This window comes from Macaca thibetana, chromosome 5, assembly GCF_024542745.1.
Source record: "Macaca thibetana thibetana isolate TM-01 chromosome 5, ASM2454274v1, whole genome shotgun sequence".
Lineage (NCBI taxonomy): Eukaryota > Metazoa > Chordata > Mammalia > Primates > Cercopithecidae > Macaca > Macaca thibetana.
The window spans coordinates 18,053,500-18,079,664 of record NC_065582.1 but is presented as its reverse complement, the minus strand read 5'-3'; the positions used below and the strand labels follow the sequence as shown (position 1 = coordinate 18,079,664).

The 26,165-nt window shown below is 33.9% G+C and overlaps 1 protein-coding gene and 1 pseudogene across 1 annotated transcript in view; one reads left to right on the top strand and one right to left on the bottom strand.

Annotated features, from left to right (window-relative positions):
• The window catches only part of GALNTL6 (polypeptide N-acetylgalactosaminyltransferase like 6), a 1,210,113-nt gene that overhangs the window by 115,765 nt on the left and 1,068,183 nt on the right, over window positions 1–26,165 (top strand). The gene's annotated exons all lie outside the window — the stretch shown is intronic.
• Window positions 1,477–1,967, bottom strand: LOC126955653 (cytochrome c oxidase subunit 6B1-like; annotated as a pseudogene).

Here is a 26,165-nt window from a genome sequence, read left to right as displayed (position 1 = left end):
TGCATGTATATCTATGTATGCATTTACCTATTTATCTTTGAGACAGGATCTCACTCCCATCGCGCAGGTTGTAGTGCAGTGGTGTGACCATGGTTCACTGCAGCCTCAATTTCCCAGGCTCATGTGATTCCCTCACCTCAGCCTCCCAAGTACCTGGGACTACAGGTGTGCACCTGCACGCCCAGCTAATTTTTTTGTATTTTTTTGTAGAGACAGGGTTTTACCATGTTACCCAGGCTGATCTTGAACTCCTGGGCTCAAGAAATCCTCATGTCTCAACTTCCATAAGTGTTAGGATTATAGGCATGAGCCACTGCACCCAACCAAGACCCTTCCTTTAGATTTTTCACTAACAAAGTGGTTCATTTAGGAACTCTTAGAGTAAAAAGGCTAGAATACCACAGTTTCTGTTAATGTTTTTCTTCCTATATTCCTGTCATATTAACCAATTTCTCTTTAAATCTGCTTGGTGGAAACTGAAAAACTGTGAAGTTGAAGTTTGACTTACTTTTCCCTTGCTGTCTCCACCTAACTTTTTTTTTCTCCCCAAGAATGTCATGTCCCAATGATTCCAAATCCTAGAGAGTTCTCCTGACCCTTTGTCTCCCATTCCCATGAGAAAATGCTGCCATGTTCTTTCCTGCATGGGAGAGAAGCTCTATCATTTTTTCTGCAGGATGTGAGATGCCAGTAGTAAGTACCCTAAGTTGCTTGGGCAGTGATGTGAGAAGTACTTCCGGACAGGTTCCAGTTAGATTTATAACCCCAAATTTTATTTTCTAAACCCTAATCAGGCCGATGAAGAGGAGATATTTGGAAATGCACATCTTTGAAGTGTGATTTTCTCACTTTAAACCATGTAAGCTGGCACTAGAGTTGGCCCTGTATAACAATATAGTCAAGTGGTAGATTAGTGATGCTCTAGTGGAGTCACAGCAGAGAAAACCAGAGGATACCTACTACTTGTAGCCTGATAAACTGAGTCTCCAGCATTATTAGAAGAAACTAATAAGGCTACATTGACCCTGTTGACTGAAGAAATACACTGACTCTTTCTTTTTTGAGATGGGGTCTTATTCTGTTGCCCAGGCTGGAGTGCAGTGGCATGATCATAGTTCATTGTGCAGCCTTGATTGCCCAGCTCAAGCAATCCTCTCACCTCAGCCTCCAGAGTACCTGGGACCACAGGCACATGCCACCACGCCTAGCTAATTTTTTAAATTATTTGCAGAGATGAGGTCTCGGTATGTTGCCCAGGCTTTTATGTTTTTGATAACACTTTTACCACGTGCATCAATCTTCAGGAGAGCAAATATAAGTAAAATCCTGAATAAGTGTACCTCTGTAAATGATATGGTTCCACTAGCTTGAAAATTCCTGGGCAGGTGTGTAGATAAATTTTGTGACTAACATTTTTGTTGCTTTCTTGTTTGGGTAGGTAAATAATGAAGATCTCTCTCTTTTTTTTTTTTTTTCCCAATGAGTTTTTATTAGCAGGTAAGTCATGATTTAGGATCCCAGGGTGGGGATCACTGGGTTCTAGATCTCTCTTCACCATCCTGGGAGAAGGACAGAGGACAGAGGAGAGGGAGGTACAGCCAGTTCAGATCTTCCCGGGAAATGTGCCACCAGCCCGTTGCTCCTCTCAGTCTGTGACCCAGGATGTGGGGCAGAGGGACTAGTACACACGCTGGTACCATTCGCACACTGAGACATTGCCGCCTTTAGCGGTCATTGCCTTCTGACAGCGGTGGAAGTCCAGGTAGTTCTGCCAGCAGTTCCTGGTCTGGTTCTGGTTGGGGAAGCGGCTGTCAAAAGGGGCAGTCATGTAGTTCTTGATTTTGGTCTCAATGTCTTCTTCCACCATGGTGCTGAATCCTAAAGGCACCCCAGATGCAACTTGCAGCTCAATGTCACCCTCAGCAAAGACACCAGAGTCGAACAGGAAGCGGAACTATGACCAGCCGCGAAGATCTCTTTTTTACCAATACCTAGTCAGGGTTAAAAATTTGGTGCCTTCATGCCAAAAGTGAGCTTCATATCCCACAGTAAGCGAAACCATATTAATGATATAAAAGTAGGATTTGGCATGACTAATCCTCAGAAAATATTCTATCTGTGGATAATTCAGCATTATTGAATAGAAAACTTAGACAAGAAATCACTTACTATCTCCAGGTTGAAATATCAGTTTCCTACATTAGTAAGGAGCCTGTTTTTTAATGAACAAAGTAATGTGCATACTAATGTGGCTTATGGTGTTGTCGTAATCAAATGTCCCTTTTGGTTCAAAAACTATCGTTTAATAGAAGTTTGAAGGCAAGCCAAGTACAATATAAATAGACCAAGTGGGTACAAAAACCTGTTCAGTACTTGGAAAAGGTATGTAACATCTGTTCAAAATAGAAAGCACTAGTTCACTGGCTTAATTGGAGGTGTCTTAGAAGCTATTTTTTTTTCTTCTGCTTTAGCTGTTGATCCGGTTTTCCTCTCAGGTTGTTGTAATTAAGGAATGCATACTTCGTATGAATTTGATACAGATGAGGCTAAGAACATTTTTGTAAGATATGGATCATTTCCTTTTGTGCCAAAAGAGGGAAATCTATAGTGTTTCCAATATAATCAGTTAGTCTCTAGAAATTATTCTCAGATACAGTAATAAATCACTATGTGAAGCATCATTTATCCCTGCAAGTTAACAGTACCGTTCTTCCCATACAAGGGCTACTATAATCTAAACTTGTTGGAAACCATGACAAATTATATAAAAATGACCCAAGATATTCAAAAACCTATCATGGGATGAACAATGGATGTATATCAAAGCAGAACATATATTTAATTGATTTATTTTTAGAAATAGTTTATATTGATATGCTGTTCTTCACTTTTGCACCTCAGAAGAAAACATATTCAAATGGTGAAGAAAAATATACATTGAGCTTCTAATTTGTTAACACTATTGAGGAGAATAATAAAAGCCTCTACGATTGCATCATAGAGTAGATATTAGTTCAAGGCTAACAGCACATCTTTAAGTCCAATCTCTAGCAACGCCAAATGAAACCTTCTAGCTTAACCTGCAATATCGCACTTCACAATACAAGTACCCAAGAAAAATGTGTTCTGGACTCATGAGCTTAGCTGTGGAGTAAGAAATTCTACTACTTCAGATACTGCTGGGTGGATGAATTCTCCTTCTCTATTATCTGTACTTCAGAGACAGACTTGAAAGAGAAGTAGGGAAACTTGCCTCAATTAAAACCTAACTATTTCTGTGGTAAGAATTTGGCTTTAGGGAAAGCAATTCACTGTTTGACATGAGTGCAATGAAATGACATTGAATTTTTAATAAGAATTACTATTGCAATTTTATTAATATTTTAGAATTACATCTCAGAAATTTTTCTTATTTTTCCAATTATGTAAGTCTATATTAAACAGTTGTGTATTCCTTAACAATTCTTAATTCATAGATAAAAAGTTATTCCAAAGGACTATTGACTCCACGAAGCAATCGATTTCTAGAAAAGTATACAGCTTTGACTATAAAAGAGCACGCAATTTAAGAAGTTTGGTTTTTGTATGCACATGTGATATATGTACACAGAAATCATTCTTTTCCTTTATGTTTCTAGGCCTTTATTCTGAAAACTGGAGATTTCTGTGAAATCAAAAATCTTTGTTCTCTTATTCAGTCTCATCCCTTACGTTATTCAGCTGCCACAAAGCAGTTGAAATAGAATTACAGGATCAGCTTCTAGGTGAAAGAGTTTCACACCGTCTGATCAAAGAGTCTTCCAGAAAACTTGGTCAAATAAAGAATGGGTACACAGGCAAATGAAAAGTAGCGAAGTAAATGGAGTTCTGCTTCTGTCTAATGACAGTAGAAAGAGCCCTAATTTTAGTGTTTTAATTATTTTCTAATGAATAAACATGGAAAAATATTTAATATGGTTTTTTAATGATAAAAAGGCTCAGTAATTATTAAACAACAATCTGTCTCCGAATCTGTAAATTAGATGCATTTTTGTGGCTAATACTGACAGGTTTTCTTTCAGATACTTGTATTGTTTCTCACTGTTCTGCCATGTGTTGTGTGTCTATAAACCTAGTTATTTCCATAACAAAGGCTACTTTTTACCTGTATTCTTCAAAACACATCAAAGATGTTTAGAAACAGTTGGATTTTTTTCCGTTTTTTAAGTTTTTGAAACTTGCACATTTCTTTTCAATAGCTTGTAAAGGTTCACGCCATAGAAATTTAACATTTCCTGGGTCTTTTCCAATGCCTGCTTAGTCATTCCCCAGTCTCCAGCCCAAGGGAATGTTAAGTGTGAAACATCTCAGATTCTGCTCACCTCCTACCCCTGACAACACTTACTGAATACAGAATTTCTGTACCCTCTGCCTCTTGTTTGAAGTTGTGACTCTTGATTCAACTTTTCTCCCACACTTGAATGCCAACATTATAGATCCCTGCCATTTCGTTGTGTAGCATTTCTGTGCAATGCCCCAACACCCATGAAATATGATATAATATTGTGTGCATGGACGTCTAAGAAGCACCAGTACAGATTTTTATCCAGTATGATACCATAAAGATTGCTTTGGAGTTTCCAGAAAAAAATCATCTGTGTAAGTGTGAATTAAAAACAATGTTGAATAAATATAGCCTGCACATTCCATTATAACTTAATTTTAAAAGTGAAAACTGAATTGTGACTAAACTGAAGATAAGACACACTCTTTCTCCTAAAACCAATGTTTAGATTCATGGGTTGGGAAATAGAAGTGAAATGGATAGCACAAATATTATTAACTCCAATCACCGTGAAAATTTTGGAAAGCTAGGGCTATCTTCCTCTCTAATGAAAGTAGAGGAAGAAATAAAAGCTAAAACACCTTTGAAAATCCATGGCTTATGGGTGTGTAGGCTGCAGAAGTAGCAACTAAAATGTAAATTGACAGCATTTTTTAATCAAGTTTTCACAACTTGGTTTTCATAAGGTTTACTGATTTATAAGGATAAATTTTTACCAAAGAAAGTTGCTATTTCACAATAGTAGGTGGTGATGGGGAGGTATATTAAGTTGACATTGATCTCAATCTCCTGAACTTTTTTTCTTTGCCTTCACCAGAAACCCAGATATTTAAAATGGAAAAAAAAAAAAAAAAGAAAAGAAAAGAAAAAAAGATTAAATCTAATTCCAATAATTTCAATTAGAAAAAAGAAGTAGTGGGGTAGCTAGTAGATTTGCTTTATTTTATGTTATTCACTCATGATAAAATGTATGTAATAAATGGTAATTTAGTGTTACATTGGCATTAACTATTGCTTCCTGCACTGATGATTTTGCCATGTACTAATCAATATACTGATTTTTTTGATAAGCCATCAATAGCTTTCTTTCTCATAACAAATTATTTCATTAGAAAATTTAATATACTATTTTTGGGTATTAGATAAATACTGTACCTACTTTTATTACTCCTTGTTGTATATACTAGCAAAATGTGTGAATTCATGATGATTTTGATTATTTATGTAAATTTAATTATATTTATAAAATTGTTACAGTGCTAGTAAATACATCCAGTGAAACAGAAACAGAATGTATTTTGTCTCATTAATTAGAATACAGGATTTCTGTGTGGAAGTCCCCAAATCATGCAAACTATGTTGAATTACTTCAGTACTGAATGATTGAGATGAAAGATATAAATAAATGGACTATAGAACTATATGTTGTATAGATTTAGGGTTATTATCCTTTATTGTCAAAATAAATATCTGCTAAATTAATAAAAAAAAATATTTAGTAGAAAATTTATTGTTTATCAGGATCAAAGTTAGATTATATAGGATACAGATAACAATCTTAGGTACATGACCTACCCGTTAAGAACCTAAAAATCTAAATGGGATACAAATTTACATGCCTGAAACAATAAACAGACAGAAGTGATGATATACTCACTAGTAACAAGATGAATATGGAATCATATAATAAAGTCCTAAGTAGACTTCCTATAAAAAAGCTATGAACTTCAGAGTCCCACAATCATATGTATGTGTCTTGGATTTGCTTTTTTTTACTCACTGTAAGGTCTTCGACAAATCACTTTACTTGTGTGAATGAATGTTGCTTCCTTATAAAATAGAGTTGATTTCATCTATCTTGTATGCATGAGAATATTGAAAAAAATTATGGAAAACACACTGCTAGTCATGTGCAGTGTGTTTGATAACATATCTCATTATTAACTGTGAAAAAAACTGGAAACCTCATATTGTGTCCTCAGGAAAGACAAAAGAAAAAGAAGGGACATTTAAAGTAATTTCTGAAACTATTGATAATCAAAGAGTGGCTGGAAATGGGGAGAGGATACAAATAAGACTGTTGTTATTAAGACCAATATATATGTCTGACTCATCTTTGGAGCTCACACTACATACTACATATATAGTGGTTGTTGAATGAATAATACAATTAAATGAATCAAGAAAATAATGGGGAGTTTGGTTGACTATAAAAGTTTAATCTTCTGTAGCCAAACAATATTGCTTTTGCCCTAGAAGATCTGAGCTCTTGAAAAAAGAGGTGAAGGGCTGGGCGCCGTGGCTCATGTCTGTGATTTTAGCACTTTGAGAGGCTGAGGTAGGCAGATCACTTGAGGTCAGGAGTTTGACACCAGCCTGCCCAACATGGTGAAACCCCGGCTCTACTAAAAAAATACAAAATTAGCTGAGCTTTGTGGCACGCATCTGTAATCCCAGCTACTTGGGAGGCTGAGGCAGGAGAATGGCGTGAACCCGGGAGGCGGAGCTTGCAGTGAGCCGAGATGGCGCCACTGCACTCCAGCCTGGGCGACAGAGCGAGACTCCGTCTCAAAATTAAATAAATAAATAAATAAATAAATAAATAAATAAGGAAGGTATGCATTATAAGAAAATGTATAATCACTTTATAAGAATGTTATCTCATGTAATACAATAAGGTTTTAAAATAATGTGAGGAATCGAGAAAATTGTCAGTGGTTGATGGGAGTAGAAATTTAAAAATAAAAAAACTTGAAAAATCAAGAGTCAATACCAGGAGTATTAATAATCTACAGTCACTCCAGGATAAATTGGAATCTACATTTACTTCATTATAGTAATATCATTAATAATAGCTACATTTATGTGTAAACCTAGAGAGCCATAGGAATTTGGAAAGAACTGTCATAGATGGTTAAGCAGAGATGGAACCTGTAGCAAGCTCTCTGTATTGCGAGTGACGCTTGAATCATTGTTGACTGTATTCATTGTAGAACTCTCCACCTTACAGGTGTTGCGTGCTATTTCTTCACAGGCAGTATTTGATTTTCATCCTTTATTTGAAAAAAAAAAAAAAAGGCCTATGCAATACTAGGAAACCGTTAGCCTTGCAATATTGCCAGTTTTCCTCAAACATTCTTCTCTTGAAATATGGTGCATTTTTCCCCTTGATGCACAGTGAATTTTAATTTTCTATAAGATGCAAAACATATAGGAAGAAAATTCTTCTGTAACATTGACAGTATGGGACACGTTAAAGCTGAGTGGCCTTTATATTTTCATTTTTGGGTAATGCCAGTTGTGTCATCACCGCAGTTAGAATCTTTACAATTACTTTGAGGAAGTTCTTTATTCCACTGATGCTTCAGATGGCCAGGGTTCTTCTGCAGTACGTTGGCAGGTTTTCCTACCTTTGATAAAGGAAACGGATTCAATAGCCTTTCTACCTATTTTTATGGTTCTTCACTCTCTTGAAACAATTCATTGATATTCTTGCTTCAAACTGGCAGAATTTTTTTCAGTTGGAGACCCTTCTAAGCAAAAATTCACGAAGAGGTATATGGCTTTATTTGTGAGTTCTTAAGAAAATTATGTGCAAATTCTGTCACTTTAACATAAACAGTATTCAGTAAACATTCCGAAGAAAGAAGTTAAAAAATAGAATGGATATAGATTTAAACGTGCACATTATCCAGCATATAACACCTGTATTGTAACCTTTTGTAGCTATTCATAACTTTCATGCTCAAAGTTATTCAGGAAATATTTGAGCCCTTTAGTGTCATTTTATTTCTTGGTTTATGCTATAGCTATTTTAGCACATATAAAACAATATAACAAACGTTTAAAAATAGGCTGGGTTCGGTGGCTCATGCCTGGAATCCCAGCACTTTGGGAGGACACGGCGAGTGGATCACTTGAGGTCAGGAGTTTGAGACCAGCCTAGCCAACATGGTGAAACCCGGTCTCTAACAAAAATAAATAAATAAATAAATAAATAAATAAATAAATAAATAAATAAAATATACAGAACTGTAAAGACAGAGGAAAATGAGAGGAGGAGGTATACTGTATGCATAACAGGAAGCTTGGTGTCAGAAATCTTGAATGGCATACTGCATGCCATAGAGTCATGATATTTTGTATTTCCCTATTTTGATTCTACTTTGATCTTAAACAAAAAGCACGTTCCATGATAGGTTTTATCTGAATCACTATCACTCTGCTTAATTCTAATACAATAATACACAAAATACATAGGCTAGATTTCCTTGCCTGAGAAAAGTGCTGTAGTGAAGGATTTCACTCCTAAGTCTGTTTATCATTCATCTACTGAATGGTTGTAAGTTAATAAGTGGAATGAAGGATAGGAATTTTTGTTTTCTTTTTCACCTAGAGAATATTTTGTCTCAAGAGATGGACAATACAGGTTGCACCTAAGAGCCTGTAGGCAAGCCATCTGAGAAAGTTTTCTGCATGCAGCCATCATAGGACCTATATTGCAGACAAGATATGGAATTATATGCTCAATTATGAATGGATCTGTTGCCCCAAGTGTCTGATGTGATGGTTGTTTGAAAGGTTGCCCTGCACATTTGGCCATGACTTGCATCAGAATTCTTATGAAAAACTAAGTAGTATAACTGAGGTTCAATCCATGACACAGCCCAACCCTCAAAATCAATATTCATGAGTAAGTAACTAAACGACTGTGTTCCAAAAGCTGAGCCTTATTTACTGGTATGCTGTCTACAGAAAAATGTTAGTATTATAAGTTGTTCATGAGTTCATTGTTTCCATAGTTTCTCTCAAGGGGGTAGGATTGTGGTTTTATCATCAATTTCCCCTTTCAGAAACATTCTGGAGTTCCCTCCCATCAAACAAACAAACAAACAACAAACAAAAAAGCAATGGCATTAAATTCATTAAACAGTTGTTTAGTTTCTACAATGTCCAAAATGTAAGTTCTTATGATAGAAAAAACATTCACAAGTACATCACTAACTCTGGACATTATGCCCCTCGGACACCAGACCTCATCTGTGAGCAAGGTTTACTTCCTGAAAGATTCCCCTTCTCTCTCATCGGTAGCCTTCCAAAGGATTCCTACACTAGAAATATAAGAAGACTTTCTATGCATTTATTGACTCTTAGGATTTCCAAGTTATAGATGGAATTTTACTTCTTGATTGCTGAAATTCTTCCACAATCTTAGTACAGCAAAGTTTAGAAACATTACATATTAAATGTCTCACTACATTCAACACTCTCTGATAAGTAGCCACCTATATTTTTCTCTCTTACTTAAAGTGTGTGATCTACTTGTAGACCTGCTAGACCAACTTATTCTCAACTTACTTTTCTCAAGGCAATGTTATTGCAAAAGATCGTTAAAAAATCTGTATTTGTTTGCTACTTGATTTCATCTGAATCCACTGGTCTTCTTGCTCTCAACCATTTATGTTCTTAATGCTTTCTCAGAAGAAAGAATTCAAATGCTGAGAGAAACACAAGATAATCACTTCTGAGTTAATGTTTTCCTTGAAGTTCAAATCCATGGATATAATTTTATTGCTCCCTTAAGATTTCTATAAATTTTCTTCCTTTTTTTAAGGTAAGCTATTTTTGACAATGCTATAGTTAAGAGGCTAGAATGCAAAGGTGGTACAATTTTCTTTATATGAACTTGTCAAGTGAATTAGCTTTCTTCTTTAACTCCAGATTTGAACCTAAGCCTTCTAGAAATTATATAAGAACATATTATATCCTAAACTAAATTGTAATAAGACTTGCCTTAGCAAAATGAAAATACTTTCTGGCGTCTATGTGTACTTTACATACTATGATATTGGCAATTAAATGATAAGAAAAAATATATCTTTTCATTATAAAGAAATAACATCCAAACACTAATAAAATATTTCTTAAAAGATACCTAATTTTGATTTATAGGAAGGTCCACCCGCAGACACCCATGACTTGTAATTTTAATGCCTTATTAATTATAGCTTTCTATATTTTAGGGAAAACATTCAGATGAAACAGTGTTGGAATTAGAAGAAGTTTATTCAACAAAAATATTAAGTGTCTACTTTTCTTAGGATATTGCTAAACAGTATGGAGACTAAGTGATGTATGCCACAGCCTCACAATTAAAAAGACTTGAATGAGATTAATATCAGGTTTACTTAGCTGACTTCCAGCTAAACATTTAGTATGAGTCTCCATAACCTTAACAATAAAATTAGGGTTTTCGATAGAGTGATTTCTACTGATGTTTTCAAAGAACAAGTCCTATTATTCTATAATCTTATGATTTGCTCAAAAGCTTGTGACCTTGAGATGCTTTTAAATGTATTTATTGATTTAGTATAACCGGAAAATACATTTCTAATCCATCTTAGACAGGTAGGAGAGTTATATTTAAGTTTCCTCTGGGTGTGAGAAGGAAAATGAGGTTTCTAACTATCCTTTATGCATTTCTTCACTAGGATGTAAGTTATAATCAGTTTTAACACTCAAAAGAAATTTAGCCTTGCATTATACAAGGATACTAAAAAAACATAATCTCACCTGTACTTAACAATTTGTCTTTTGTTGAAGCTAATTGATAATGACATCAGTTAAATCCTTAGCTGCGTATGCTTTTGTAATATATATATATATATTTTTTTTTTACCTAAAGCCTTCTCTAAGCTCTGTTCTCTTTCCATCAGAAGTACAAGAATGTAGAAAATATTAGTGGCAGGACAATGTTTGCTGAACCAAAAGTCATATCTAGGTAAACACCTCTTGAGAAGATGGCTGGAAGAAACTTATTCAGACTGTGAAATTTCAGTAAGTAGCTGAGCTCCTAAGTGTTTATTTGAACAGAATGTTTAAAGAACATAAAATTTCCCCTTTACAACCAATTCTCCAGATACTTAGCATGTTGATATTTAGATTCTAAAATTTATATCAAAAAACATCATTGAAACAGATGCTGGTAATATAATTGACTGAGAATTTGCATTGAAGGTGACTCTTGGGTGCGCACTCAAGCGTTCATATGTCCATTAACAGCTACTTGTGGGGATATTATGACCTGTTTAGAATTTTTATTTTTTTCTCGAAGTTTTTAAGGTATAAGAGAAGATTAATAGCTGCTAGATGAAACCAAAAGGAGAAGCAGCAATGCAGTGAAGAGTGTTGTGAAATATACACATTTGTCATGACTCCCAAGTGGCAAATAAAATCAAAGTTGAAAATCAATGTCTATTGATCAATCTATTCATTTTCATGCAAGTTCTATAAAGTATGTAGTACTGATGTTAGTATTTTATTGGCATATAGAACAGACATAAACTTTCCTTTTCTCTTGAGTCTTTCTGCTCATAAAGAATTTAAAATAATAGCATGACACACATAAAGAAAGATTTGTTCTTAGGTTTGGGGGAAGAGCTTATAAAACATGAATACATTATTATAAACAAAATGAAAGGTACACTGCATACAAAAAATAACCACATTTAATTGTTTTTCAGTCTAGCTTGTGATATCGGAGTCAAAATTTGCTTGCAAACTTATAGACTTTATTCTGTTTTAGGAGGTATATAGTCACAAAACTTGTTCTTTTAATTATAGTCAAAATCTAAAATTACTGGATATGAATCTTGAGGCCATCCCAGGTAATTGGATATTGTGTTGACAATGAAAACATATTAATAAATGTTGACTTACGCTTATAAAGAGCTTACTGAAAAAAATCAAGCAAATTTGTGCATGGCTTTGTTGGATTAACGTGATAGTAGAAAGAGGTTATGGTATATATATATAAGAAGCTTAAAAGATAGAATTAGCAAGCTAGGTATTGCCAATACAAAATTTGTAGTACAAATAGAATTTCAGAATGTTCCAAACCTGTCCTAATATCTACCATTTCAATGATTAGAAATTAGAATACCTTTCATTCCTGAAAAATACATATTTACAAAATCAAAATGTCAGAGTCACAGGAGATATAAGCTATTTCCTTATTAAGAAAAGTTTAAATAATAAAAAGTTAAGTCACTAGAACAATGACTAAAATAGGAAAAGTACAAACAAACAAAAATTGTTACACACCCCCGTGACAATATTGTCTAGTTACTGCTTTTACAGCCTTAGCATATATTTTTTCTTAAGCAATTCCTGGGTAGAGTTTTCTACCTCTCCTTAACCAGCAAGTTCACATCAGAAGACATAAACCCCTTAGTGGATGTTACTCATCTTTCTATCTCTTGCTCTGAGCATAGTGTATTGCACCGCAGGCATTCGGTAAACCTCATCAAGCTCGTCTTCTCATGGGACATGCAGAAAACTTGTAGACAAATGAGAGGAGAGTAACTTTGAAGATTGTGATACGTGTTATGAACAGAATAAACTGAGTGAAGAGATAACATACTTCAGATAAGATGGTCAGAGGTGGCCTCTCCAATGCCATGAGCAGAGTCATGAGGGAAACATTTATGGCAGGGGGCGCATCTGGTACAAAGTCCTGGAGGAAGAGGACTTGGCATGTTAGAGGGACAGAGAGAGGCCAGAAGAGAAGGTCTAGAACGACTCCAGAGTATAGGGCAGGGACAAGAAGACCCCGGTAAGGACTCCATGTTTTACTAAATTTTGGGGGGTACAAATAAAAACTTTTATCAAGGAAGTGAAAATGTCTTGTTTCTGTTGAAAGATTGCCTTGGCATATCTTTAGAAAATGGATTAGATGTTGAGAGATGGAGAAGTGGGAAAAATGAAGAATAACTGGCTATTACCTCTTTGTTTTTCAGAATTGTTCTCATTTTTGAATACTTTCTTACACATATAAGTACAACATACCCCCTCCTTCCTCTTTAAATTCTTATCCATTATCTCTCTTTCCATGTGTATTTAAATTGTGCTCCTTCCTTCATTTTTACGTCATTTACCTCTTCTGCTTTCTCACACATTTTGTTTTTAACTTGGTGATGTTAATAATCATTTTTAACAAAAATTACATGTCTACTCCAAATACCACCTACTTGCACCTGACAGGGTTGAGAAGCTTACTCTAGAACAGAACATATGAGTTGTAGGTTGCAAGGGAAGAAACATCTGCATTGAGCATGGTTAGGGTTAACTTTTGCCTGCCTTACCAGTAGTAATATATCTAGGTCAGAGCAGAGGCAACAGAATGCTGCGTTAAGTCAAATAACTCACTTCTTTCTCTTTTAGATCCATTGGGTGAAGGACTTGAGTGTTTTTACCACTTGTATTCACAACAGAGTGCTGAGAGGAAACAACATACAAAGAGTGAACTGACTGTAGGGAGATGAATGGCTGCTTAACTCACTGTCTAGTCCCTCAATCCTGTCTACAAAGGCCCGAAAGTTGGCATAACGAAGACTGACTAATAGTAGATTCAGGATGAATCTCCTCTGGTCCACATGACCCAGGTTCAGTTCAATCTGGGAAACAGGGGTGGAGGAACGAAAAGTATTATTCAATCAACTCACCTCCACTAGCCCCCTAATATGTGCCAGGGTTTGAGTGACATACCAGAGCCCTATCAACTGAAAAGCCTGAAACTAGAGGAAGTCTCACAAATGTCAACGGTTATTAATTTCAGTTAACTGATTAATTCTCATTTTGTTACTGACGGGCTCGGAGGGTTCTAATAACAACTCTTGAAGAATTTTCATATAAATGTTATTATATATTTTCACATAGCACTTCTTTCTTCCTGTGTCTCGCTTAGGTACAAGGTTTCCTTTATGTAATAGTGAGATGGGGGGAATACTGTAATATCTTTTATACACCACAGCAACAAAGACATAACATTTTGTTCTGTTTCATTTATGAAGGATTTAGAAAGAAAATGATCTTTAAAAGAAAATGCAATTTTCAGGAAAAAAAAATGACAGTGAATGGCACAGAGCCTCTTTATTTCCCTTGAAGCTGTCAGAGTCAGAGAAGAAAACCACTTTGGGGTGTGAGTCTGCAGTACTTGTCGTAAGAGTGAAAGGACTGGATGTTGAGATTTTATCAGCTCTGACAATATGGGAAAATTCCATTCTAAACTGTAGTAAGTAGTACATAAAGTAATTTAGGTATGCCAGTGGCTATGGCCCTGGGTGTAAATGTATACCGTGTGAGTAAATAAAGCTGGGGTACATTTGTCACCAATGAAACTGTTGTGTAATTTAGGCTTTTTTGAAATTATATGAAGTTTTGAGATGTGTGTGTGTGCATGTGTGTGTGTTTTAATATTAATACTCTGCAAATATATTATCTCCTTTTAATAAATAAAATTTGAAATATATGTGTGTGTGACCATGTACATATCTATAGACTATAAAATAAGTTGATACAAAATTTGCCCTTAACAGTTTATGCTGTTTAAGCTAATATTATATTAAGGCAATAGTATTATGATATTTTTCCTCTCTCTTTGAATATAGTAAACATTTTCTATTCCATCAGTGACTGTTTCCCTTTGGTTGTTTTTGCAATGATGAAATAAAATATCAACGCATTTCCTGAAAAATATGCAGTATCTCAGTGAAATTTACCGTTAGCAAATGATGTCCAACTTTGTATTTGGCATTTGTCCTATATGAAAAAAAATCAATTGCAGAACAATATGGACAGTTTTTTCACAGTATGACAGACTTGCAAACCATTTGTTTTTACATATATATGTGTTTGTATATATATATTTATATATAACATATATACATACATACATATATACATATATACATATATACTTATATATGTATCTATACATATATATGTATGTTTTTACATATATATACACACACACACACTCACTGAGTTGACATGACAGTAAAAAAAAGTATTCAGAGTGCATCCAAAAATGAATTGAGAACAAGAATCTAGAAAAGTGACCCAAAGAGTCCTGGCAGACAGTTTCTCTGCTGATCCCACATGACCTTGATTTTTTTATTCTGATGGCCTTGGGGAAAGCAGGAGAGAGTCCACAGAGGCCAGACTCTGCCCAGCATAGTAGGGGAGCCCACTCCCAAGGGACTGTATCATTAGTTTACCTTTAAGATACATTAAGAAAACAACAAACCTTACATAGCAATAACAAGCAAATGTATCTTTTTTTACCTGGGCTCTTGCTTAAGTGGTCCCCAAGTACTCACTTTAGAAATTTATATGCGTGTTCTTGGTTTCTAGAATGTCCAGGCTAGAGGAAGAAATAAATACAAATCCTCTCTGAAGCTGAGCGACAACAATTCAGGCCTCAAAGATTTTCACAGATAAACTTTTTTGATTATGCTTAACAATTTTTTAAAAATCACAAAATCTGAGGGGAAAAAAAAGCATAATATATGAAAGAGGGTGAAGGTGAGGGACAGAAGGTAGATTGAGAGCAGAAAGTATTCCAGATGTTGAAATTCTCAGATTCAAATTACAGAATAAGTAGATGAATGTACCTACTAGAATAAAGGTGTCAAAAGCAAAACTAAGTAAAAACATATTATAAAAATGACAGCAGAGAAAAAACATAATGATTAATGAATCACACAATGAATAAGTTAAGTAGTTGATATGAAATTGGTGAAGAAAGACAATAAATGAAATAGAAATTTTGTAAAGTGATTCTGAAAGAAGTGTGGAGGGGTAAAATGGTAGGATGTATAAAAGAGAGGCTAAGAGATACATAAGGCAACCTAGTTGTAAAAAGATAAAGGAGGTTTGGGAGGGGGCAATATTAAAAGAGATAAGTGATGAAAGACATGAATTCCACCCATTCAAAATATATCTCGAGTTGGAAAAATTAAATGCCGTCCAGTAGAGCCATCAGAGTGACAAAGCAGAATACCAAAGGTCTGAGAACAGCCCTGGAGAAAAAAATAGGTATTCTTTGCAAAGAAACAATAGTTAGACTGAGAGCTGATTCCTCATTTCTAGAAATAGAATCTAGAATTGATTTGAACATTATCTTTGTCATAACTTAATAACAGCCAACTTGGAATTGTATACTTGTCAAAAATATAATTGAAGCATAAATTCAAGATAAAGACATTTTAATAACGACCAAAGAAACAAGAGAACTTCACTCTTAAAAATGATAAAGAATGTACTTAGGGTAATAGGGAAAGGAAGATCTGAATCATAAGGAGGAAGAGACAACAAAAAATTCGTTAACATAGGTTAAAAAAGAGAAAACATCGACCTTATAAATCAACAATAGGATGAAGTTTGTGGAGTTAACAAAGAACTGAAATACTGGACACAGATAGGTGGGTGAGCAAAGTAAAATCTTTTCTTTTTTCTTTTTTTTTTGAGACAAAGTCTTGCTCTGTTGCCCAGGCTGGAGTGCAGTGGCTCGATCTTGGCTCACTGCAACCTCTGCCTCCCAGGTTCAAGCGATTCTCCTGCCTCTGCCTCCCTAGTAGCTGGCACTACAGGTGCACACCACCACTCCCAGCTAATTTTTGTATTTTTAGTAGAGATATGGATTCACAATGTTGGTCTGGCTGGTCTCGATCCCCTGACCTCGGGATTCTCCCTCCTCGGCCTCCCAAAGTGCTGGGATTACAGGTATGAGCCACAGCGCCCGGCCACTACGATCATTTTAAGGAGAAGACAATACACAAATTATTTTAGACTTGCTGAGATGATTATTTACGTTAATATTTCTAAGACACACGTTAAATTATGCAAAGGGTGTACAGAATTTAAAACTGATAAAATGAAATGTAAAAAAGGAAGAAAAATATAAAATACATCAAGAAAAAAGAAACAGGAAGCCTAGAAAAAGCAGGACACATGGAAAGTATAAAATTAAGTTATAGAAACATATCCAAGTATATCAGTCTATTTAATAAATGTACCAGGGATAAACACACTATTTTAAGGAACAGATTGTCATATTAGACTTAAAGACATTCCAGGTGTGTGTTGTATATGACAGATACAAGTAAACACGGGAAATAGAAAGGTTGAAAGAAGAGGGAAGAAAAGAAGGTACTAAACAAATAACAGAAGAAAGAATTGTTTTATAAATATTAATACTTGGCAAACAGACATTAAGGCAAAAAGTATTACAAAAGAGAATAAAATTAATTCCATAATGATATAACATTAAACAAGCTAGAAATATATAAGTATTGCAATGCTTATAAATATTATAATGTTTGTATGTTATGCAATGTACATGATAAAATGTATATCAATTATGCTATATCATCTTTTACTTAACTACAAGGAGAAATTGATAATACAATAAAAATGGGAGATTTTAGCAAATAACTCTCAGCAAGTAAGAGATTAAAAAGAAAATTACTAGTAAAAATATAAAATACTAAAAAATATTAACACTTTGATATATTGGGCATAAGTTAAACACTGTGTATGCACATACACAAAACAGATAATATATAATTAAGCACACAAGAATATTTTTAAAAATTAACCTTGTACAATGCAATGGATACTAATTTCAAAATGTCGAATGAATAATATCTTTCAGAACACATTCAATTTTTAAAAACTGAAATTAACTAAGAAATCTGTGGAAAAATTGCTGGAAAATATTTAAAACACTTTTGAATTACTACGGAATCAAATAGAAATTATGCTAAATTATAAAATTCTAATAATAATATAGAACTTTAATAACTCATATCAAAAATTGAGGGGTAAAACTATAGCGATAATTTAGAAGCTAGTTTATAACTTGAATTCTTACAGAAATAAGTAGCTCATTATTGAGCAATGTATCCCAGAGTTACATGCCCAATAACCTAGTAAAATGTTTTAAAAATGAAAGAGTTTGGAAAGAAATAATGAGTATAAAGACAGCAATTAATGAAATAGAATACAAATTGTAATAGAGTAACAAAAAAACCATTATTTGAAATAAAGTAACTAATTTAAAGAGTTTGCAAAACTGATCAAGTAAAAGTATTGGAATGGAGATAAACTGGTGCAGATGGTGCAGGGATATTAATGGAGGTAAATATATTTGAACACACATGGGCCAATAAATTTAAAGGCAATTGACCAGGCTTGATTTGTGGAAGTATATCACCAATTAAAACGGAGTCAAAAAGAGATAGAGAATAGGAATGGCCCCATAAGCATAAAGTACGTGGAATTGTGAATCCGAAATTTTTCTTAAGTACTGTTTTAAAAATTTCACTAAATATTCAAGCAACAAGTACTTCTCCTTCTTATTCAGTTTTAAAAAAATAGATAAAAAAATTCTCCAAATTGTTTTGATAGTTAAGCCTCTTACTGATATGAGATATATACGATATGAGAAAAAAATTATAAACCAATCTCAACTATTATATTAAATGCAAAAACATACATATTTATGTTTCTGAATTTAGTGATGTGTAAAAATTTCAATGACTTATTATCAAGTTCAATTTGTTTAGGGATGCTGCTTAACATTTGAAATCATTTAATAAATTCAAATTGAAGTAACGAAATTACATGATAATTTTAATGGAAGGAAAAAACATTTGATAAAATTTAAAATCCATTATGATAATAGTTTTTAACAAACTAAAAATGTAACTGTAATTCTGACAGAGGATAGCTATACTAAATCTATGGTGAATGTCTGATTTAGTGTTTAAAAATAAGGATCATTTCTTTTATTATCATGATATACACTATAACCCTTTTTTCAAAATTCTGTCCCTTTGAGTTACAGTGATTTAATTAACTTTAGAAAGTAATAAATATATAAACCTTGAAAAGAAAGAAAAATAACTTGTTGGCCGGGCGTGGTGGCTCACGCCTGTAATCCCAGCACTTTGGGAGGCCGAGGTGGGCGGATCACAAGGTCAGAAGATCGAGACCATGGTGAAACCCCGTCTCTACTAAAAATAGAAAAAATTAGCCAGGCGCAGGGGCGGGCGCCTGTAGTCCCAGCTACTCGGGAGGCTGAGGCAGGAGAATGGCGTGAACCCGGGAGGCGGAGCTTGCAGTGAGCCGAGATTGCGCCACTGCACTCCAGCCTGGGCGACAGAGCGAGACTCCGTCTCAAAAAAAAAAAAAAAAAAAAAAAAAAAAAAAAAAAAAAAAAAAAATAACTTGAAATTATTCACCAGTAATGAGAAACATCTAAAACTTAAATGCTAGAATTAATAACATCGTTTAGCAAGTTAGCTATTTTAAATCACAGCACCAAAAAGAAAATACATTTTTAGAAAGTTACTATTTGACTATTTACAATGAAAATTAAACAGAAGATAACTAGGGGCCCAATTATTCAAAGAGGTATGAGGACATAATGCTGAAAACTATACTTTACTGAAAAGCAATGAAAAAAAGGGCTAAAAAAATTATGGATCATGAAACAGCGTAGTCTCTTACCCCAAATTAATCATGAGTTCAATAGAATTCTGATCAAAATTCATGCACACGTGTGTGTGTGTGTGTGTGTGTGTGTATGTTTGTGTGTGTGTGTATAAGAAAAAAGAGTCAGGAAGAGCCAAGACACCGAAGGAAAAATAGCAGCAGTATAAAGACTTGAATGACAGATATTAAGACTTACTACTTTCAGTCCACATGCTATTGGATCTGGAATAGAAAAACAGATCAATACAACAATCAGCTAAGAAATAGAACCCCTTATGTGCTGTAAATTCATTGATGAGAATTGGCATTGCAAATAGGTGAAAAAGAGATTAAACATTCAATAAATGATCTTGGATTCTAGTTATCAATATGGACATTTATTTTTACCTTTTAGCATATATTAAAACCCCTTAAAGCAAATTACAGACCTAAATACAAAATATTCAATCTTTAGGAGAAATTCACTTTAGTTTTGGAATAAATTTCCTATAAATAGAATTTGCAGACTTACATTAAAATTGAGTATAATTATATCAAAAAGCACCACATATGAAGTACAAATACAAGTCAATGACACAAATAACTGCTAAATAATGAATATCAAGAGTATCTATTTTTAAATTCCACAGATAATTGAGAAATAGCCCAAGAGACAGTAAAGGTATGGGGATTTATTTTTAAGAAAATTAAACAGAAATAGACAATAAACATAAGAAGATAACCTCATTAACAACTGGTGAGGAATACATTTTAAAAGTCATTACGATGGAAAAATTTAAACAAGTCTTATAATATTATGGGTTTCTGGTATATATATTACCTGGCATAACAATGTTCAAGAAATGATCACTGTCCAGTAAGGTTGATGTGCAAACCTTACGAACCAGGAAATCTACTCACAAATACAATGAGAGCAGTGGTTTTCAAACTTCATTTGATTGAAGCACATAGGCTAAAAAACTAAGAAACAGTGATTAAAATTTATGTAGCCTTATTTTGTGAATGGCACTCTGTCATTATGCATTCTATCAATTATGTTTAAAAATTCTATTCATAACTCACTGAGTTGATTCTGTGCCAGTGAAGAGTTGTGATTTACGATTTGAAATACACTGCTCCAGAGCAACTCTTGCACTATATAATAGAAAAAGTCCAGAAGAAATTTCAAAGAAACATTTTTGTAACATATAAAAAGACATAATCATGATGCCTACTTTTAAGAAAACAAGGACTAGCTTGTGTTGTATAGTCATACAATGAACTATTATGTAGCAATAAAAGTAAATTAAATTTAGTTCACAAAAGTCATCTACAACGAATACTGCAAATTACATAAGAATACAGATGTTTCTGATTCATGCAAAGTTAAAACATGCAAAATTAAGAAATACACAAGAGAGAAGTAAGGAAGAGATTATAGATAAGTACATACATATTTGTGAAACAATATTTCTACATATTCATTAAAATAATCTGAATAAGTATTGGAAAATTAGACAATCAATTAAACACTATTTTAGAAGTTGATATAGTTTGGATTTGGGTCCCTGCCCAAATCTCATGTCAAATTGTAATCCCCAATGTTGGTGGAGGGGCCTGGTGAGAGGTGATTAAATCATGGGGGTGAACTTCCCCCTCTGCTCTCTTGATAATGAGTGAGTTCTCAAAAGAGCTGGTTGTTTAAAAGTGTGCAGCACCTTCCAGTTGTCTCTCTTCCTCCTGCTCTGGCCGTGTAAGGAGTGCCTGCTTCCCTTTTGCCTTCTGTTATAATTGTAAGTTTCCTGAGGCCTCCCCAGCCCTGCTTCCTGTAAAGCCTGCTGAAGTGTGCACCAATTAAACCTCTTTTTTAAAATAAATTACCCAGTCTCAGGTATTTCTTTACAGCAGTGAGAGAATGGACTCATACAGAAGTCTTAAAATATCTGATTACTTAATGATGTAAACAACTGAATATAAAGTAAATTGACAGCCAATGTAAGGCTGAGGACCTCTTGTGTAAAAGAAATAGTTCACAATTTGAGTAAGTGATTTTCTTTTATTTACATTGCAAGAAACAAAAACAAAAATAAAGCATACAAAAGAAAAATTTTGGTCTGTAATTCCACCACCAAAGTACAATACTGAAATTCTTAGCAAATATTCTTTAAAACCATTTTTATTCATATATGTACATGTTTTCATTTGTATAAAATATATAATATGAATGAAATACAAATATATATATGTTTACACACACACACACAGAGTCAACCTTCGTTATTCATGGAGGATTGACTTCAGGACTCCCCTGCCCTCTCAAGCATACCAAAATCTAAGGATGCCAAAGTTCCCAATATAAAAGGTGTATTGTTTGCATATAACATAGGCACATCCTCCTGTATATTTTAAATCATCTCTAGATTACTTAAAATACCTAATGTAATGTAAATTCTATGTAAATCATTGTTATTCTGTGTCATTCAGGGAATAATGACAAGAAAAAAATGTAGGTACATGTTTAGTACAGATGCAAATTTTTTTAAATATATTTTTTATCAATAATAGGTTGAATCTCCACATACAGAACTCAGATCTACAAAAGGCTGTGTGTGTATATGTGTATGCATATATATATAAATAGCATATTACATATATATATATAACATGCTATAATTAAACTGTTAAGTTCAACATACCCTTAACTTCCTTTCCCCCAACAATTCATTGAAGCTTTTCCTTATGCAATTAGTTAAAAGTACATATTTTGTTTTATTAGCTGCAAAGTATTACAGTTTTTGGTATGAAACACTATTTAGGTTCTTATTAATAAGTATTTGTTTTACTACTGTGTGTGTGTGTGTGTGTGTGTGTGTGACAGGGCCTCATTCCGTCACCTGTCACCCAGGCTGAAGTGCAGTGGTGCAATTATGGCTCACTGCAGCCCGAAACTCTGGGGCTCAAGGGATCCTCCCGCCTCAGTCTCCAAAGTCGCTGGGACTACAAGCATGTGCCACCACACCTGGCTAATTTCTTCTATATTTTTTGTAGAGTCAAAGTTTTACCATGAGGCCCAGGCTGGTCTTGAACTCCTAGGCTAAACCAATCTGCTCACTCTCAACCTCCCAAAGAGCAAAGATTACAGGTGTGATCCACTGCACCCAGCCATCTATTAATACTTCAAAATTATTTTTAAATGATATAGTATAGTCCCTAGACATATATGTTTGTGGAATTACCCAACTATTTCCTAAGGATAAATTCCTAGAATTATTTAAATAAATAAGAGGAACTTCTTCATGTGTGACAGGGTTGATAAAAACCATGCTTGTACACATCTTTATCAAGATCAAGTATAATCAATTGTGTTGCTGCCAATACGTTTAGCAAAACTCATTTTTGGCTTTTTAAATTTTCATTTTTGATCACTAATGATAATTTCATATTTCTTCTTTTGTAAATTATTTATGTTAATATTCACTTTCATACAAATATTCATTGTTTTATTATCATTTTAAAAATTAAATTCTTTGTCAGTTGCAAGACTATTACAACATAAATAAATATGCATTGACTTTATTGTTGTTTCTCTCAAATGCCAAACTTTCTACTTTAGACCCTTTGCTTTTTTCATTCCCTCCTTCTGGAATGCATTTCTCCTATTCCTTTGTGTGACTCATTCTCTTACTTTATGTAGTTCTCTGTTCAAATATTACCACTTCTCCCACTCTCATTTCTCATCAGAGAGCCAGCCCTCCAAGTTGTAGAAACTGCCTACTCTCAAATCTCATGTCCTGCCTTGCTGTTTAGCAGTCACTCTGACCTAATGATCCTTGCCTTTCTTAGGTCTTCAAATACAGTGGGCATCGTCCTGGCTCAGGACTTAAGGTCTTGCCACATGATGGCCGCACTGCAGAGAATGTTCTTTCTTCTACTTTGTAGTGTACCTAAATCCTGCACATCCTTCAGGTCTGTTAAAAGTAGTTTTCTCAGGAAAGCCGTCTCTGACTTTACTGAACAGAAAAGATCTAACCTTTAATTTCAGTAGATTCATGGCTTAGTGTAGTGACAGATACGTAGGAACTTCATAAATGTTACTTAAATTAAAAACATAAATGAATAGCAAAACACTGTTGCTTTTACAATGTGGGTTATTTCCTAAGCAATTTTGGTCAAAAAATAAGTTGCTATAAAAGTATATATTTATAATTGTAGTTTTATAGTCCAGACTGGGAAGCTTTAAAACCCAAGGAAACATTATTCACTTTGGTCACCGGCAAAGGCTGTGCTCTGTGTTTTAGAAACTAAAATTTATGGACAGCCAACCTTGCTGGTGACATCTACAAAAAAGGAAGAAACAGAAACACGACGAGAGGGTGTCACCTTCATTAAATGAGTGGAGGAACAGTGTTTACTTTTCAAGTTTTCACGACTCTAACCAGAAAACTGTTGTCTGGTTATCAACGCATTGCTGCATTTTAAGAATATATTAATTAGGAATTCTAACTCTGTAATTTATCTTAACCTCTGTCTACCTTGGTCTTTCCCTTCATTAGCTAACACTGAAATGACCTATCTGACTCACAAGAAGTCAACAGGTAAAGGGCAGGTGTACAATCCATTCTCTCCCTTTAGAATAGGGAATGTCTTTGGGAAGAAAGTAAATAACTGACCTATTCAGATGTTCTTGTGAGTATGCTAATGTATTTGACAAAAACCAACGATATTTTCTAATGGGAATCCTAACCTAAGGTATGCATTTTGCTGGATGCACTTAGGTTGAATTGCTTGTGATAACTGGGAATCAGTGGACAAAAGACAGCATAAACAATGAACCTGCATGTAAAACGTTTATGTTTTATGATCAGAAAAGCATCTTTGTGTAAGTAATATGGCCTCGCATATTAATCTAGGGCACATTCTAACACAGTGAGAATGAAAATGCACATATACTTTGGAGAGTTTGAAATCTCTCACTGCTTTACCTGTTCCTAGTGATTACTGATATCCTTGAAATTATTGGTAATAATTGAACCTCACTAAAGTCTCTGATACACTCAAGTCTGATTTGAAAATAGAGTCTTTTGTGTGATATCCACAGATATCAAAGGCTGATTGTAAGAATGCTACAAAATATCATCCATAAAACCATGGTGTAATGCATAAACAGCTGAACAAATAAACAAGTCTTTTTCTATATTAAAACTATGGAAGATATCACATGAAAACTAAGCTAATGCTTTCAGGGTGGATGAAATATGCATTGAAGGAAAATGTTTACAAATGGGAAAATTTTTGTTTTTTTAACATGTATCAATATTTTAAAAATTAGGAAAGAAAGAGTCATTTCTACAATAAGAAGTTCACAAAATATTAAAAATAATAATATTAGGTCTTCACTGTTATCAGATAAATGAATTTTGTGTAATTTCAACGGTCATGATTTACTGTCAAAGTTAAATATAAATACTTTTTAAACTGCATATCCAAGATATTTACAAACTTTACATTACTCCCATATCAACTATGATCAACCACATAATTGCAATTAATTTGCCTCTTTGTGACTGAAAAATAAATTCTGAAAACAGATGTGAAAAATATGATGCATTGATAAACATCAGTTTTCTACAGTGATTACATAGCCCATTATTTATATTTATTTGATTCAAATATATGTTGTGATTTTATATTCGATTTTTAAATGAAAATGTATTATCTTTAACATTTTAATAAATGTACAACATGCTTATTAAATGAAATGTCAAAAAGTATTTTATAATAAAATATTTGCTTTTTATTAGAGAAACTTGTAATCTCTTTCTTCCATCCACACCTTCTGAAATAAACTTAAAGAAAATGAATATTGTAAAACATGCTTTAGCCTGAGAAATATGCAATAATTAGGCTGAACCTAGAATTCTGTGTTCAACTTTGTAAGTAAAAACCTTTATATTTGTAGTAAGGAAGAACTTTATAGTTGATGGCTTGTTACGTTTAACCAATTAGAAAGACTCTAACATTGTACCTTTACAAAATATGTAATTCTAAGGGAACTAGAGCCTCAAATGCAGGATTTTTTTTTTGGAAAAAAACATAATGCAGTTGAGAAATCGTTGCCTCATGTGAATATAAACATTTTTTGTGAATTAATCATTAGGCAATGTTCTTTAGGTAAGATACTAAGCCTGAGCCATGGAATTTAAAAGATCTCATCATCTTAGAAATTTATCAGCAGATAGAGCTATTAAAATTTGGGCAACTTTAAAATAGAGTTCTGTAGAATAGTTCTAATATTTGTTATATTGTTTAGTGTTCCACTAGAGTTATACCACTTTTAATGAATATAACTTCTCTGCAGAATAAATATTTTCAGGGGTGCTGGAGTGTCGTCTTTTAGAATTTATGTATATATATGGCCAGGCGCGGTGGCTCACGCCTCTAATCCAAGTGCTTTGGGAGGCCAAGACGGGCGGATCGCGAGGTCAGGAGATTGAGACCATCCTGGCTAACATGGTGAAACCCC